Source organism: Hyla sarda, unplaced genomic scaffold (assembly GCF_029499605.1).
Source record: "Hyla sarda isolate aHylSar1 unplaced genomic scaffold, aHylSar1.hap1 scaffold_1168, whole genome shotgun sequence".
Lineage (NCBI taxonomy): Eukaryota > Metazoa > Chordata > Amphibia > Anura > Hylidae > Hyla > Hyla sarda.
In genome coordinates this window covers 37,256-54,755 of record NW_026607790.1, presented here as the reverse complement: position 1 = coordinate 54,755, position 17,500 = coordinate 37,256, and the positions used below count along the sequence as shown (strand labels likewise).

The 17,500-nt window shown below is 41.9% G+C and overlaps 3 non-coding genes across 3 annotated transcripts; all 3 read right to left on the bottom strand.

Moving 5' to 3' along the window:
- Positions 1-450: 450 nt before the first annotated feature.
- Positions 451-641, bottom strand: LOC130302491 (U2 spliceosomal RNA). Its single transcript, XR_008852692.1, has one exon. It is a non-coding gene; the product is annotated as a U2 spliceosomal RNA (small nuclear RNA).
- A 2,072-nt stretch (positions 642-2,713) lies between these two features.
- On the bottom strand, positions 2,714-2,904 carry LOC130302489 (U2 spliceosomal RNA). The gene has a single exon (XR_008852691.1). It is a non-coding gene; the product is annotated as a U2 spliceosomal RNA (small nuclear RNA).
- A 2,088-nt stretch (positions 2,905-4,992) lies between these two features.
- On the bottom strand, positions 4,993-5,183 carry LOC130302488 (U2 spliceosomal RNA). The gene has a single exon (XR_008852690.1). It is a non-coding gene; the product is annotated as a U2 spliceosomal RNA (small nuclear RNA).
- Between the last annotated feature and the right edge of the window lie 12,317 nt (positions 5,184-17,500).

The window sequence follows — 17,500 nt, the reverse complement described above, 5'->3', positions numbered from 1 at the left end:
TTACATAGTTAGTACGGTCGAAAAAAGACATATGTCCATCAAGTTCAACCAGGGAATTAAGGGGTAGGGGTGTGGCGCGATATTGGGGAAGGGATGAGATTTTATATTTCTTCATAAGCATTAATCTTATTTTGTCAATTAGGAACATTCAGCACCCACCCGCTATCAAGGCAGCTGCCTATCATGTCATGCCCTACCTGCACAGGTGTGCTGGCTACTCAAATGATCCAATTAAGGAGGCCATTTAGTCAGCAGCAGCAGAAGTCCTGTGCCTGGACGCTCCAACAGCGGCCAGACACAAGCAGAAGCAGAAGCAGCAGAAGCAGCAGCAGCACCACCTTTTGTTTTTTGGCTGCAGCAGCAGCAGCAAGGCCCACAGGGCTGGCTAGCTGGCTAGCCAGCAAGCAGGTAGCAATGAAAGTAGGAATCTTTCTTTTTAACCCTGTAAGGGGGTGGTGCACTGTACCCGAAGATACTGCCATATCGGGTCAATGCATAGGGCGACGGAAGCAAGCTTCGAAATCGGCCCCCGTTCTCAAAAATCCATTTAATATATGGTCCCCAGATAGGGGACGTATCAGATATTAAACTGATAAGAACAGATACTACACTTGATCTTAGCCAAAAGGCCGAGAAGCGATAACCGTGAAAGGGGCGGGCCCAACAAGGTCCCCTTCATGGGCACTATCACTGCTTGCTGTCAGGGAGGCTGCCAGACAATTTTCCATGCACACTCTGGGCTGGGGGGCAGTCAACCACCAGTACACACAGCAGAACCTAAACCCATACCATTATTGCTAAGCAGCAAGACAGGGGCCCATTGCACTCCCACGGGGCCTTTTTAAATGCAATCCATAACCCGGATTTGCCAGGAACCCTTCTTACTCCTCCTACTTGCATGTGACACTGGGCTTAGGATCTGCATAGGAAACACACACACAAGCACACACCTACCTTTGTTGCCTGCAGATGCCTCCTTGGCTGTCCCCAAACGGTATCAAACCAACACCCACGGGAAGCTGTAAGCATAGAGGACATGCCTGCACCCCATTGGACTTACCTGTGTGGGTTAAATCCGGGTTATTTGACAACCTATGGCGGTGATGGTTCTGCTCAGGCAGAGCAGTGCTGATGCTCCTCATAAAGCTGTCGCTGCTGTGAAGGTTCTAGGTGACATCACAAATCCCTATGGTTACATACACAACAAAGCTGGGTTGTTGTTGTTTACACTCTGCAAGGCCTGTGGAAGTGAGTGACATCATAGCACTGTAGTTCTGAGGGTTCTAGATGGATGCAACAATCTCCTGTTGCTTCTATGAAGGCCATAATAGACAACATCACCAAACAGCTCCATAGTCACATACACAGCAAAGGAGAGATGTTGTTTACACCTAGTGATGTCAGTGGTATTGAGTGACATCACAGCACAGTGCTAAGGCTCCTGGGCCTGGACACAGCAGCGGCTGCAATATCTCAACGGAGAATACGTTTATATATATGTGTGTGTGTGCGCGTATATATATATATATATATATATATATATTTCTCCGCCGAAATCACTTTTAAACCCATTTCCACCTTTTTTTCCCTTCTCTTCCTCTTACTTTTTTTTCACGTTTTTTTACGTTTTTCTCCTTTTCGCCTCTTTTCTGGGCGTATTATTCTTCTTTTTCTTCTTTTTTTTCGTCTAATGCATACCCCATCAGTGCAGCAATGCTTATTCAATACCGCCAGCAGATGGAGACACTGGGGGATAATTTTCTTAGGATTTATACTGATTTTTCCTGTCTGAATTTGTCGCACAGAAAGTTGCAGGCCAAATATGTGTGACATTTCTGCGACTTTAGCTTCTAGAGCATTTTTACAACATTATACATAGGTGCTGAATACATAAAAAGCGACTGTTCAGCGACAGACAAGTCGCATCGGCTGAAAGTAGGCCAGAATGTCAGTCCATGTTGGAGCAGGTTTAGATACAGTCTAAAGTATAGATCTCAAAGTCTGTGCACAGAATTTAGCAAGGGCCTCGCACCTTCTGATGCATCAGGTAGGTGCACAATAGCATAGCCTAACCCTCTGTACTTTGGTCTATATTGATGCGGGACATAGACAGCCAGCTGATGACCAATCCATTAGTGCAATGGATGGCTGGAAGCATTTGTCTTTGCCTTTGCAATACCACAGAAGCAATGCATGGTCAATGTACAGCAATGACACACCTGTGTGAACAGCCAGGAGACCCCCCCCATGTTATGTTACATAGTTACATAGTTAGTACGGTCGAAAAAAGACATATGTCCATCAAGTTCAACCAGGGAATTAAGGGGTAGGGGTGTGGCGCGATATTGGGGAAGGGATGAGATTTTATATTTCTTCATAAGCATTAATCTTATTTTGTCAATTAGGAACATTCAGCACCCACCCGCTATCAAGGCAGCTGCCTATCATGTCATGCCCTACCTGCACAGGTGTGCTGGCTACTCAAATGATCCAATTAAGGAGGCCATTTAGTCAGCAGCAGCAGAAGTCCTGTGCCTGGACGCTCCAACAGCGGCCAGACACAAGCAGAAGCAGAAGCAGCAGAAGCAGCAGCAGCACCACCTTTTGTTTTTTGGCTGCAGCAGCAGCAGCAAGGCCCACAGGGCTGGCTAGCTGGCTAGCCAGCAAGCAGGTAGCAATGAAAGTAGGAATCTTTCTTTTTAACCCTGTAAGGGGGTGGTGCACTGTACCCGAAGATACTGCCATATCGGGTCAATGCATAGGGCGACGGAAGCAAGCTTCGAAATCGGCCCCCGTTCTCAAAAATCCATTTAATATATGGTCCCCAGATAGGGGACGTATCAGATATTAAACTGATAAGAACAGATACTACACTTGATCTTAGCCAAAAGGCCGAGAAGCGATAACCGTGAAAGGGGCGGGCCCAACAAGGTCCCCTTCATGGGCACTATCACTGCTTGCTGTCAGGGAGGCTGCCAGACAATTTTCCATGCACACTCTGGGCTGGGGGGCAGTCAACCACCAGTACACACAGCAGAACCTAAACCCATACCATTATTGCTAAGCAGCAAGACAGGGGCCCATTGCACTCCCACGGGGCCTTTTTAAATGCAATCCATAACCCGGATTTGCCAGGAACCCTTCTTACTCCTCCTACTTGCATGTGACACTGGGCTTAGGATCTGCATAGGAAACACACACACAAGCACACACCTACCTTTGTTGCCTGCAGATGCCTCCTTGGCTGTCCCCAAACGGTATCAAACCAACACCCACGGGAAGCTGTAAGCATAGAGGACATGCCTGCACCCCATTGGACTTACCTGTGTGGGTTAAATCCGGGTTATTTGACAACCTATGGCGGTGATGGTTCTGCTCAGGCAGAGCAGTGCTGATGCTCCTCATAAAGCTGTCGCTGCTGTGAAGGTTCTAGGTGACATCACAAATCCCTATGGTTACATACACAACAAAGCTGGGTTGTTGTTGTTTACACTCTGCAAGGCCTGTGGAAGTGAGTGACATCATAGCACTGTAGTTCTGAGGGTTCTAGATGGATGCAACAATCTCCTGTTGCTTCTATGAAGGCCATAATAGACGACATCACCAAACAGCTCCATAGTCACATACACAGCAAAGGAGAGATGTTGTTTACACCTAGTGATGTCAGTGGTATTGAGTGACATCACAGCACAGTGCTAAGGCTCCTGGGCCTGGACACAGCAGCGGCTGCAATATCTCAACGGAGAATACGTTTATATATATGTGTGTGTGTGCGCGTATATATATATATATATATATATATATATATATATATATATATATTTCTCCGCCGAAATCACTTTTAAACCCATTTCCACCTTTTTTTCCCTTCTCTTCCTCTTACTTTTTTTTCACGTTTTTTTACGTTTTTCTCCTTTTCGCCTCTTTTCTGGGCGTATTATTCTTCTTTTTCTTCTTTTTTTCCGTCTAATGCATACCCCATCAGTGCAGCAATGCTTATTCAATACCGCCAGCAGATGGAGACACTGGGGGATAATTTTCTAAGGATTTATACAGATTTTTCCTGTCTGAATTTGTCGCACAGAAAGTTGCAGGCCAAATATGTGTGACATTTCTGCGACTTTAGCTTCTAGAGCATTTTTACAACATTATACATAGGTGCTGAATACATAAAAAGCGACTGTTCAGCGACAGACAAGTCGCATCGGCTGAAAGTAGGCCAGAATGTCAGTCCATGTTGGAGCAGGTTTAGATACAGTCTAAAGTATAGATCTCAAAGTCTGTGCACAGAATTTAGCAAGGGCCTCGCACCTTCTGATGCATCAGGTAGGTGCACAATAGCATAGCCTAACCCTCTGTACTTTGGTCTATATTGATGCGGGACATAGACAGCCAGCTGATGACCAATCCATTAGTGCAATGGATGGCTGGAAGCATTTGTCTTTGCCTTTGCAATACCACAGAAGCAATGCATGGTCAATGTACAGCAATGACACACCTGTGTGAACAGCCAGGAGACCCCCCCCATGTTATGTTACATAGTTACATAGTTAGTACGGTCGAAAAAAGACATATGTCCATCAAGTTCAACCAGGGAATTAAGGGGTAGGGGTGTGGCGCGATATTGGGGAAGGGATGAGATTTTATATTTCTTCATAAGCATTAATCTTATTTTGTCAATTAGGAACATTCAGCACCCACCCGCTATCAAGGCAGCTGCCTATCATGTCATGCCCTACCTGCACAGGTGTGCTGGCTACTCAAATGATCCAATTAAGGAGGCCATTTAGTCAGCAGCAGCAGAAGTCCTGTGCCTGGACGCTCCAACAGCGGCCAGACACAAGCAGAAGCAGAAGCAGCAGAAGCAGCAGCAGCACCACCTTTTGTTTTTTGGCTGCAGCAGCAGCAGCAAGGCCCACAGGGCTGGCTAGCTGGCTAGCCAGCAAGCAGGTAGCAATGAAAGTAGGAATCTTTCTTTTTAACCCTGTAAGGGGGTGGTGCACTGTACCCGAAGATACTGCCATATCGGGTCAATGCATAGGGCGACGGAAGCAAGCTTCGAAATCGGCCCCCGTTCTCAAAAATCCATTTAATATATGGTCCCCAGATAGGGGACGTATCAGATATTAAACTGATAAGAACAGATACTACACTTGATCTTAGCCAAAAGGCCGAGAAGCGATAACCGTGAAAGGGGCGGGCCCAACAAGGTCCCCTTCATGGGCACTATCACTGCTTGCTGTCAGGGAGGCTGCCAGACAATTTTCCATGCACACTCTGGGCTGGGGGGCAGTCAACCACCAGTACACACAGCAGAACCTAAACCCATACCATTATTGCTAAGCAGCAAGACAGGGGCCCATTGCACTCCCACGGGGCCTTTTTAAATGCAATCCATAACCCGGATTTGCCAGGAACCCTTCTTACTCCTCCTACTTGCATGTGACACTGGGCTTAGGATCTGCATAGGAAACACACACACAAGCACACACCTACCTTTGTTGCCTGCAGATGCCTCCTTGGCTGTCCCCAAACGGTATCAAACCAACACCCACGGGAAGCTGTAAGCATAGAGGACATGCCTGCACCCCATTGGACTTACCTGTGTGGGTTAAATCCGGGTTATTTGACAACCTATGGCGGTGATGGTTCTGCTCAGGCAGAGCAGTGCTGATGCTCCTCATAAAGCTGTCGCTGCTGTGAAGGTTCTAGGTGACATCACAAATCCCTATGGTTACATACACAACAAAGCTGGGTTGTTGTTGTTTACACTCTGCAAGGCCTGTGGAAGTGAGTGACATCATAGCACTGTAGTTCTGAGGGTTCTAGATGGATGCAACAATCTCCTGTTGCTTCTATGAAGGCCATAATAGACGACATCACCAAACAGCTCCATAGTCACATACACAGCAAAGGAGAGATGTTGTTTACACCTAGTGATGTCAGTGGTATTGAGTGACATCACAGCACAGTGCTAAGGCTCCTGGGCCTGGACACAGCAGCGGCTGCAATATCTCAACGGAGAATACGTTTATATATATGTGTGTGTGTGCGCGTATATATATATATATATATATATATATATATATATATATTTCTCCGCCGAAATCACTTTTAAACCCATTTCCACCTTTTTTTCCCTTCTCTTCCTCTTACTTTTTTTTCACGTTTTTTTACGTTTTTCTCCTTTTCGCCTCTTTTCTGGGCGTATTATTCTTCTTTTTCTTCTTTTTTTTCGTCTAATGCATACCCCATCAGTGCAGCAATGCTTATTCAATACCGCCAGCAGATGGAGACACTGGGGGATAATTTTCTAAGGATTTATACTGATTTTTCCTGTCTGAATTTGTCGCACAGAAAGTTGCAGGCCAAATATGTGTCAAGAAACTCAGGAGAAATTAAAGATAATTGGTTTTCTCAATCCATAGAATGATAAAGGTATCCCTTGGTGAAGGTAAATATTATATAGCAAAAAGTGAAAAATCACCAATAAGGTTTAGATATCAAATCTTAATTTATTTCACTGATAAAATCGTTATCAAAAAGTGTTAACTAATAATGGGAGGGGGGTGAGGGTACAGGTGAGTGCCTACACTCAGAGCCCTGCCTGATCCAGGGGGGGTACCTAAACTAAGTGTGGATAGGAATGGGAAATATAGAGACAATATATACAGATAAGTTAGCCTCTTCTACCAACGCGTTTCGCCTAATGTGGAGACATAGGCTCATCAGGGGACAAGAGGGCAACAAATATATACAGCGATGACAAAGTATTAGTACGTTGAAACATAGATGAGTTAACACTTAAGTACTAAACGATTGGCATAAAACAGATACAATCTGATAAGTGGAAGAAGATGAAAGTTGGTCACAGTGGTCAAGGACAGTCAAACTAGGGTATATGTTGTCAGTGTCTAATTGTCAAGATAAAGATGCATAGAGACATTTAGAAATGGGATATAAAATACAGTACAGTATTAGACCTAAATGATGTATAATGGTGTCCTATACAAGTTAAGGTATTAATAAAGAGGTAATCTTCAGAGTATTTATATTCACTCCATGTACAGATCCATACTGCAAGAAACAAATTAGAGGACATGAGACATCCAATCTCAAAGAATATTTATAGAGATTCCAAATCGTATATCAATTTATCTTACCACAGGTGTGAATAAGTGGTAGATGCCATAATTAATAGAAAATGATGATAGAACAAGAAGGTAACGTTAGGTCTAGACAAAAAAGATAAATAAAAAAATATTGTAGTGTCCAAATACAGTACAGAACCAAATAAATAGATAACAAAGGGCCTATCACATACCCTGATGCGACAGCCTGTACATGTATGATATCCCATATAAGCCAGATTCAATTGGTTCCAAATCAAAATTGATAACTGTAAACCCAAAGAAACATCAATTGAAATTATCCATGTGCTTATAATATAGATGTATACTGATGAAGTAATAAGATACATAGTAAGCCAGTTGTACTGACCTGTCCACAGCCACTAAATAGAGTCAGCGTGTGTATAAACAAGATGAGGCCATTTTAGCCTGAGAAAGATCCCAGGTAGCTAAAAAGAAAAAAGAAAAAATATGACGCCAGGTCAAAAAGAAACTGAATGAACAGTCTGTAAACAAGATGAGTGAATAGTCTATGAGCAAGATGCATAAACTGACTGCTAAATACCTTGTCAGATGAGGATATGATACATGCTACCGGAGATGGTGAGCGCCAGCACGCCGCTGGATATCGAAGCATACCCGGCGTTTAAATAGAGCTCCCGGGCGTCTTTGATGATGCTGCTTCCGGTGTATGGAACGCAGCGAAGACGTCACATCCGGCGAATTGACCCGCACAGAAGGCGGAACTATTCGCGGCGCCACACAGATAGTGTGAAGCGCAACCGGAAGTATGCTTTGGTACAATGGACCGCAAACCCTGGCAGCTGCCGGTGCCTGGAACGCAAAGCGACATCTCTTCCGGTCCCATGGACCGTACGAGAGGAGCAATAGAAGTTAAAGAGAAACCACAATTGGTCAAGATGCTGACCTAGATTGACACCAGAGATGACACCAAAACATGTCATATCGCATCGGGTTACAATTAATTGACCTGGCATACCAGTTCCAAAATAAATATAGATCAAGTACAATAGGAACAAGGGAGCCTACCTGAAAAAACACATGGAACATTATAGTCTGTCTGTTCGAGTACCACTGAGACCCAATGATATAGATGGCAAACAAATGATGAAAATAAAAATAAAAATAAAAATAGGGATAGGAGGGGGAGGAGGGAGGGGGGGGGGGACCAAAATGAGCTGTCCCATGTCCTCTAAGGGTATCCACCAAGATTTTAAATGTATGATGCAAACGAAATTGCGTCATTAAGTCCAAAAGGGACAAAAGTCCGCAACTGGTAAATCCATTTTGTCTCCATTTGAAGAAGTTTTTTGTCTAGATCTCCACCCCTACTATCAAGTTGAGCCGTACTGACACTCTGGAAAGTTAGATTACAAGGAGAATCTGGGTGGAAGAGATGCATATGATTAGATAGGGTTTTATCCCTTTTATTTCTTATATCCCCTATATGCTCTAGAATGCGTCGTCTAAATTGTCTACTAGTTTTTCCGACGTATCCCTTGGGGCAGGTGCAGGAGGCTAAATAAATGACACCCATTGTTTTACAATTCGCATAATTGCGATTAGTGTAGACATGATCGTCAGTATAACATTTAAAGGTTTTTGATACTTTTATGTAGTCACAGGCTTTACATCCCCCACATCTAAATGTGCCCTTGATTTTTGGGTTAAGCCACGTAGATTGTTTTGGAGTGGAGAGGTGACTATGTACTAGGAGGTCCTGTAGATTTTGAGACCTTCTATAAGTCACTATTGCTCTATCTTCAATTAGTTGTCCTACCAGGGGGTCACTTTTTAGAATTGGCCAATGACAGTTGATGATTGATCTGATTTCTGACGCTGCTGCATCAAAGGTGGCAATTATGCGTGGGGCAGTCGTCTCATCAGGAATCTTGTCTTTGGATTTGAGAAGACTATTTCTGTCCTTTGTACAAGCATTTTGGTATGCTTGTTTAAGAACTCTGTCGGGATATCCTCGTTGTCTGAAACGTGACCTAAGGTCACTGGCCTCTAGTTTAAAGGCATTATATGAAGAGCAATTTCGTCGAATACGATGGTATTGCCCCTTAGGTATACCCTTTTTTAAGGGGACTGGATGATGACTTTCCCACCTAAGTAGATTGTTGCCTGCAGTGGGTTTTCTGTATACTTTAGTATGAATAGTGCCATCTTCACTCCGTTCCAATGTAACATCTAAAAAATTTAGGGAATTTTTATTGATCTCATATGTGAACCTTAGGCCAATATTATTCACATTGATATCTTTTATAAAGTCATGAAAGGACTCAGATGTTCCAGACCAAATAATCGCTATATCGTCAATATAGCGTGCCCAGAGTATGATGGAATTATGGTACATTGAGTAGTGGTCATTGAAGATAACCGTTTCCTCCCACCAACCCAGGAGCATGTTGGCATATGTGGGGGCCACTGGGGACCCCATTGCCGTGCCCCTGAGTTGGTGGTATGTTTTACGGTTGAACAGAAAGAAGTTATGTGTCAAGATGAATGATAGTAATGTCATAATTAGATTGTTATGGGGTGTCAAAAGTACACTTCTGCTTTTCAGATAGAACTCGACTGCCTCTAAACCTGACTTGTGAGGAATGGAACTATAGAGTGCTTCCACGTCGATCGTGCACAGCCAGTGATTTTTTTCCAGGGTAATGCCCTCCAATTTTAATAATAGATCAGTTGTGTCTCTGGTGTATGACGGTAGACTCAGGACAAATGGTCTAAGTATTTTGTCCAAGTAAATGCTTATATTTTGGGTCAAATTGTCCACACCCGAGACAATTGGGCGACATTTAAGAGGTGATAACCCTTTATGTACCTTAGGTAACCCATAAAAAGTAGAAGTCCGTGGGTGGAGAGGAAGTAAAAAGGAAAACTCGTTCTCATCAATTAATTTAGCGGATTTTGCCTCCAGAAGGATGTTTTTAAGTTCCTTATGATAATTTACAGTGGGATTGTAGTCTAGAATTCGATAGGTAGTGTTATCGTTCAATACCTGTAAACACATTTGAACATATTGGTCCTGATTCATAATCACCAAATTCCCTCCTTTATCAGAAGGTTTGATAATTATATCGGTGTTGCTTTTCAGTGACTCGAGCGCGGCCGACTCCGATCTTGATAGATTATAACTGGGTATTTGAAAGTTAGAGAGAGTAAGTTCAATATTTCGACAGACTATATCGACAAAACTGTCGATACAGTCATGATCTCCCACTGGTGGGAACCGGGTACTTTTAGGTTTTAGTTTGGTAAAAGGGCCTTCTCCTGGAACCCTATCACTTTCTAATAGCAGTGAGTTAAGTGTGACTATGCCTTCTAGGTCCGACGGAGTGATACCAAGGGTAGTACAAGTACGTGTGTCCTGCATTTTAAAAAATTTTTTCCACTTTAATTTTCGTCCAAAGAGATGGATATCTTTTATCCATTCAAACGTTTTAGGGATAGCTGTCGGTACAAATGATAGACCTTTGTTCAAAACTGCTCGTTCATGTTCTGTAAGAACATGTGCAGAGAGATTGATAATCTGATTGTCCGTTGGTTCTACTAACTCCTGGGTACCTGTCCTTGTGGCCCTTGCTCCAAAAAGGAGGGAGAAGATGATGTATATGATTGTGATTGTCCAACCATTGAGGGATGAAGAGATGCGGCTGGGATAGAGGAAGTTTGTCCAGAAGGTGTAAATGACCCTCTTCCTCTTCCTCTTGGGTTCCTGCCCCTGCCTCGTGGATTGTGATTCCATCTCTGTCCACCGTATCTCGTTTTGTATGGTGAACGGTAATTGGGATTTCTAGATTTGTCAGAATCCGATAGTTCTGCTTCCGAAGAGGAAATATCAGTATCGGTAATTCTGTTGGGCTCCTGTCCAATGAAGGTATATGCCCGGTTGTCCCTAAATTCTGTGAGATCTCTTTTAAATTGTTTGTGTTTACGTTCTTTCAGCACAAATTTATATTTCTCTATGTTGTTTTGTAGCTCACCCTCTTTTTTGGTAAAGTCTGGGTCACTTCTCAATGTGTTGGCAGTCTTAATCAGGTCTTGTAATTTTGTTGTGACTGTATCTAAATTAATTTTTTCTTCGTCTAGAAGGAGTTGCATAAATCTAATAGACGCAGAAGTCGCTTCCTTTTCCCATTTAGTCATTAATTGTGGAGTCCTGGATCGAACTGCTGGAATTATGGAAATTCTCAAACCCTTTGGGACAATATTATGAAGAATATAGTTCTCCAATGACTTAACCTCCCACCAAGATTTTAGTTGGTCTTTATATGTTGTATGTAATTCTTTAAAAATAGTAGTAAGTGTTGGGATGGATTTGTTAATTTGAATGAGTTCTTTCTCTGAAAAAACCTCTCTAGCCTCCTCATTCCACCCCTCCGTATTCAGGGACTGTAAAAAATTGCTAGCCATCTCAAGTAAGATTACTCGGAACAATAGCCTCTAAAAGGGCTAGGAAATATTATCAAGAAACTCAGGAGAAATTAAAGATAATTGGTTTTCTCAATCCATAGAATGATAAAGGTATCCCTTGGTGAAGGTAAATATTATATAGCAAAAAGTGAAAAATCACCAATAAGGTTTAGATATCAAATCTTAATTTATTTCACTGATAAAATCGTTATCAAAAAGTGTTAACTAATAATGGGAGGGGGGTGAGGGTACAGGTGAGTGCCTACACTCAGAGCCCTGCCTGATCTAGGGGGGGTACCTAAACTAAGTGTGGATAGGAATGGGAAATATAGAGACAATATATACAGATAAGTTAGCCTCTTCTACCAACGCGTTTCGCCTAATGTGGAGACATAGGCTCATCAGGGGACAAGAGGGCAACAAATATATACAGCGATGACAAAGTATTAGTACGTTGAAACATAGATGAGTTAACACTTAAGTACTAAACGATTGGCATAAAACAGATACAATCTGATAAGTGGAAGAAGATGAAAGTTGGTCACAGTGGTCAAGGACAGTCAAACTAGGGTATATGTTGTCAGTGTCTAATTGTCAAGATAAAGATGCATAGAGACATTTAGAAATGGGATATAAAATACAGTACAGTATTAGACCTAAATGATGTATAATGGTGTCCTATACAAGTTAAGGTATTAATAAAGAGGTAATCTTCAGAGTATTTATATTCACTCCATGTACAGATCCATACTGCAAGAAACAAATTAGAGGACATGAGACATCCAATCTCAAAGAATATTTATAGAGATTCCAAATCGTATATCAATTTATCTTACCACAGGTGTGAATAAGTGGTAGATGCCATAATCAATAGAAAATGATGATAGAACAAGAAGGTAACGTTAGGTCTAGACAAAAAAGATAAATAAAAAAATATTGTAGTGTCCAAATACAGTACAGAACCAAATAAATAGATAACAAAGGGCCTATCACATACCCTGATGCGACAGCCTGTACATGTATGATATCCCATATAAGCCAGATTCAATTGGTTCCAAATCAAAATTGATAACTGTAAACCCAAAGAAACATCAATTGAAATTATCCATGTGCTTATAATATAGATGTATACTGATGAAGTAATAAGATACATAGTAAGCCAGTTGTACTGACCTGTCCACAGCCACTAAATAGAGTCAGCGTGTGTATAAACAAGATGAGGCCATTTTAGCCTGAGAAAGATCCCAGGTAGCTAAAAAGAAAAAAGAAAAAATATGACGCCAGGTCAAAAAGAAACTGAATGAACAGTCGGTAAACAAGATGAGTGAATAGTCTATGAGCAAGATGCATAAACTGACTGCTAAATACCTTGTCAGATGAGGATATGATACATGCTACCGGAGATGGTGAGCGCCAGCACGCCGCTGGATATCGAAGCATACCCGGCGTTTAAATAGAGCTCCCGGGCGTCTTTGATGATGCTGCTTCCGGTGTATGGAACGCAGCGAAGACGTCACATCCGGCGAATTGACCCGCACAGAAGGCGGAACTATTCGCGGCGCCACACAGATAGTATGCTTTGGTACAATGGACCGCAAACCCTGGCAGCTGCCGGTGCCTGGAACGCAAAGCGACATCTCTTCCGGTCCCATGGACCGTACGAGAGGAGCAATAGAAGTTAAAGAGAAACCACAATTGGTCAAGATGCTGACCTAGATTGACACCAGAGATGACACCAAAACATGTCATATCGCATCGGGTTACAATTAATTGACCTGGCATACCAGTTCCAAAATAAATATAGATCAAGTACAATAGGAACAAGGGAGCCTACCTGAAAAAACACATGGAACATTATAGTCTGTCTGTTCGAGTACCACTGAGACCCAATGATATAGATGGCAAACAAATGATGAAAATAAAAATAAAAATAAAAATAGGGATAGGAGGGGGAGGAGGGAGGGGGGGGGGGACCAAAATGAGCTGTCCCATGTCCTCTAAGGGTATCCACCAAGATTTTAAATGTATGATGCAAACGAAATTGCGTCATTAAGTCCAAAAGGGACAAAAGTCCGCAACTGGTAAATCCATTTTGTCTCCATTTGAAGAAGTTTTTTGTCTAGATCTCCACCCCTACTATCAAGTTGAGCCGTACTGACACTCTGGAAAGTTAGATTACAAGGAGAATCTGGGTGGAAGAGATGCATATGATTAGATAGGGTTTTATCCCTTTTATTTCTTATATCCCCTATATGCTCTAGAATGCGTCGTCTAAATTGTCTACTAGTTTTTCCGACGTATCCCTTGGGGCAGGTGCAGGAGGCTAAATAAATGACACCCATTGTTTTACAATTCGCATAATTGCGATTAGTGTAGACATGATCGTCAGTATAACATTTAAAGGTTTTTGATACTTTTATGTAGTCACAGGCTTTACATCCCCCACATCTAAATGTGCCCTTGATTTTTGGGTTAAGCCACGTAGATTGTTTTGGAGTGGAGAGGTGACTATGTACTAGGAGGTCCTGTAGATTTTGAGACCTTCTATAAGTCACTATTGCTCTATCTTCAATTAGTTGTCCTACCAGGGGGTCACTTTTTAGAATTGGCCAATGACAGTTGATGATTGATCTGATTTCTGACGCTGCTGCATCAAAGGTGGCAATTATGCGTGGGGCAGTCGTCTCATCAGGAATCTTGTCTTTGGATTTGAGAAGACTATTTCTGTCCTTTGTACAAGCATTTTGGTATGCTTGTTTAAGAACTCTGTCGGGATATCCTCGTTGTCTGAAACGTGACCTAAGGTCACTGGCCTCTAGTTTAAAGGCATTATATGAAGAGCAATTTCGTCGAATACGATGGTATTGCCCCTTAGGTATACCCTTTTTTAAGGGGACTGGATGATGACTTTCCCACCTAAGTAGATTGTTGCCTGCAGTGGGTTTTCTGTATACTTTAGTATGAATAGTGCCATCTTCACTCCGTTCCAATGTAACATCTAAAAAATTTAGGGAATTTTTATTGATCTCATATGTGAACCTTAGGCCAATATTATTCACATTGATATCTTTTATAAAGTCATGAAAGGACTCAGATGTTCCAGACCAAATAATCGCTATATCGTCAATATAGCGTGCCCAGAGTATGATGGAATTATGGTACATTGAGTAGTGGTCATTGAAGATAACCGTTTCCTCCCACCAACCCAGGAGCATGTTGGCATATGTGGGGGCCACTGGGGACCCCATTGCCGTGCCCCTGAGTTGGTGGTATGTTTTACGGTTGAACAGAAAGAAGTTATGTGTCAAGATGAATGATAGTAATGTCATAATTAGATTGTTATGGGGTGTCAAAAGTACACTTCTGCTTTTCAGATAGAACTCGACTGCCTCTAAACCTGACTTGTGAGGAATGGAACTATAGAGTGCTTCCACGTCGATCGTGCACAGCCAGTGATTTTTTCCAGGGTAATGCCCTCCAATTTTAATAATAGATCAGTTGTGTCTCTGGTGTATGACGGTAGACTCAGGACAAATGGTCTAAGTATTTTGTCCAAGTAAATGCTTATATTTTGGGTCAAATTGTCCACACCCGAGACAATTGGGCGACATTTAAGAGGTGATAACCCTTTATGTACCTTAGGTAATCCATAAAAAGTAGAAGTCCGTGGGTGGAGAGGAAGTAAAAAGGAAAACTCGTTCTCATCAATTAATTTAGCGGATTTTGCCTCCAGAAGGATGTTTTTAAGTTCCTTATGATAATTTACAGTGGGATTGTAGTCTAGAATTCGATAGGTAGTGTTATCGTTCAATACCTGTAAACACATTTGAACATATTGGTCCTGATTCATAATCACCAAATTCCCTCCTTTATCAGAAGGTTTGATAATTATATCGGTGTTGCTTTTCAGTGACTCGAGCGCGGCCGACTCCGATCTTGATAGATTATAACTGGGTATTTGAAAGTTAGAGAGAGTAAGTTCAATATTTCGACAGACTATATCGACAAAACTGTCGATACAGTCATGATCTCCCACTGGTGGGAACCGGGTACTTTTAGGTTTTAGTTTGGTAAAAGGGCCTTCTCCTGGAACCCTATCACTTTCTAATAGCAGTGAGTTAAGTGTGACTATGCCTTCTAGGTCCGACGGAGTGATACCAAGGGTAGTACAAGTACGTGTGTCCTGCATTTTAAAAAAATTTTTCCACTTTAATTTTCGTCCAAAGAGATGGATATCTTTTATCCATTCAAACGTTTTAGGGATAGCTGTCGGTACAAATGATAGACCTTTGTTCAAAACTGCTCGTTCATGTTCTGTAAGAACATGTGCAGAGAGATTGATAATCTGATTGTCCGTTGGTTCTACTAACTCCTGGGTACCTGTCCTTGTGGCCCTTGCTCCAAAAAAGAGGGAGAAGATGATGTATATGATTGTGATTGTCCAACCATTGAGGGATGAAGAGATGCGGCTGGGATAGAGGAAGTTTGTCCAGAAGGTGTAAATGACCCTCTTCCTCTTCCTCTTGGGTTCCTGCCCCTGCCTCGTGGATTGTGATTCCATCTCTGTCCACCGTATCTCGTTTTGTATGGTGAACGGTAATTGGGATTTCTAGATTTGTCAGAATCCGATAGTTCTGCTTCCGAAGAGGAAATATCAGTATCGGTAATTCTGTTGGGCTCCTGTCCAATGAAGGTATATGCCCGGTTGTCCCTAAATTCTGTGAGATCTCTTTTAAATTGTTTGTGTTTACGTTCTTTCAGCACAAATTTATATTTCTCTATGTTGTTTTGTAGCTCACCCTCTTTTTTGGTAAAGTCTGGGTCACTTCTCAATGTGTTGGCAGTCTTAATCAGGTCTTGTAATTTTGTTGTGACTGTATCTAAATTAATTTTTTCTTCGTCTAGAAGGAGTTGCATAAATCTAATAGACGCAGAAGTCGCTTCCTTTTCCCATTTAGTCATTAATTGTGGAGTCCTGGATCGAACTGCTGGAATTATGGAAATTCTCAAACCCTTTGGGACAATATTATGAAGAATATAGTTCTCCAATGACTTAACCTCCCACCAAGATTTTAGTTGGTCTTTATATGTTGTATGTAATTCTTTAAAAATAGTAGTAAGTGTTGGGATGGATTTGTTAATTTGAATGAGTTCTTTCTCTGAAAAAACCTCTCTAGCCTCCTCATTCCACCCCTCCGTATTCAGGGACTGTAAAAAATTGCTAGCCATCTCAAGTAAGATTACTCGGAACAATAGCCTCTAAAAGGGCTAGGAAATATTATCAAGAAACTCAGGAGAAATTAAAGATAATTGGTTTTCTCAATCCATAGAATGATAAAGGTATCCCTTGGTGAAGGTAAATATTATATAGCAAAAAGTGAAAAATCACCAATAAGGTTTAGATATCAAATCTTAATTTATTTCACTGATAAAATCGTTATCAAAAAGTGTTAACTAATAATGGGAGGGGGGTGAGGGTACAGGTGAGTGCCTACACTCAGAGCCCTGCCTGATCTAGGGGGGGTACCTAAACTAAGTGTGGATAGGAATGGGAAATATAGAGACAATATATACAGATAAGTTAGCCTCTTCTACCAACGCGTTTCGCCTAATGTGGAGACATAGGCTCATCAGGGGACAAGAGGGCAACAAATATATACAGCGATGACAAAGTATTAGTACGTTGAAACATAGATGAGTTAACACTTAAGTACTAAACGATTGGCATAAAACAGATACAATCTGATAAGTGGAAGAAGATGAAAGTTGGTCACAGTGGTCAAGGACAGTCAAACTAGGGTATATGTTGTCAGTGTCTAATTGTCAAGATAAAGATGCATAGAGACATTTAGAAATGGGATATAAAATACAGTACAGTATTAGACCTAAATGATGTATAATGGTGTCCTATACAAGTTAAGGTA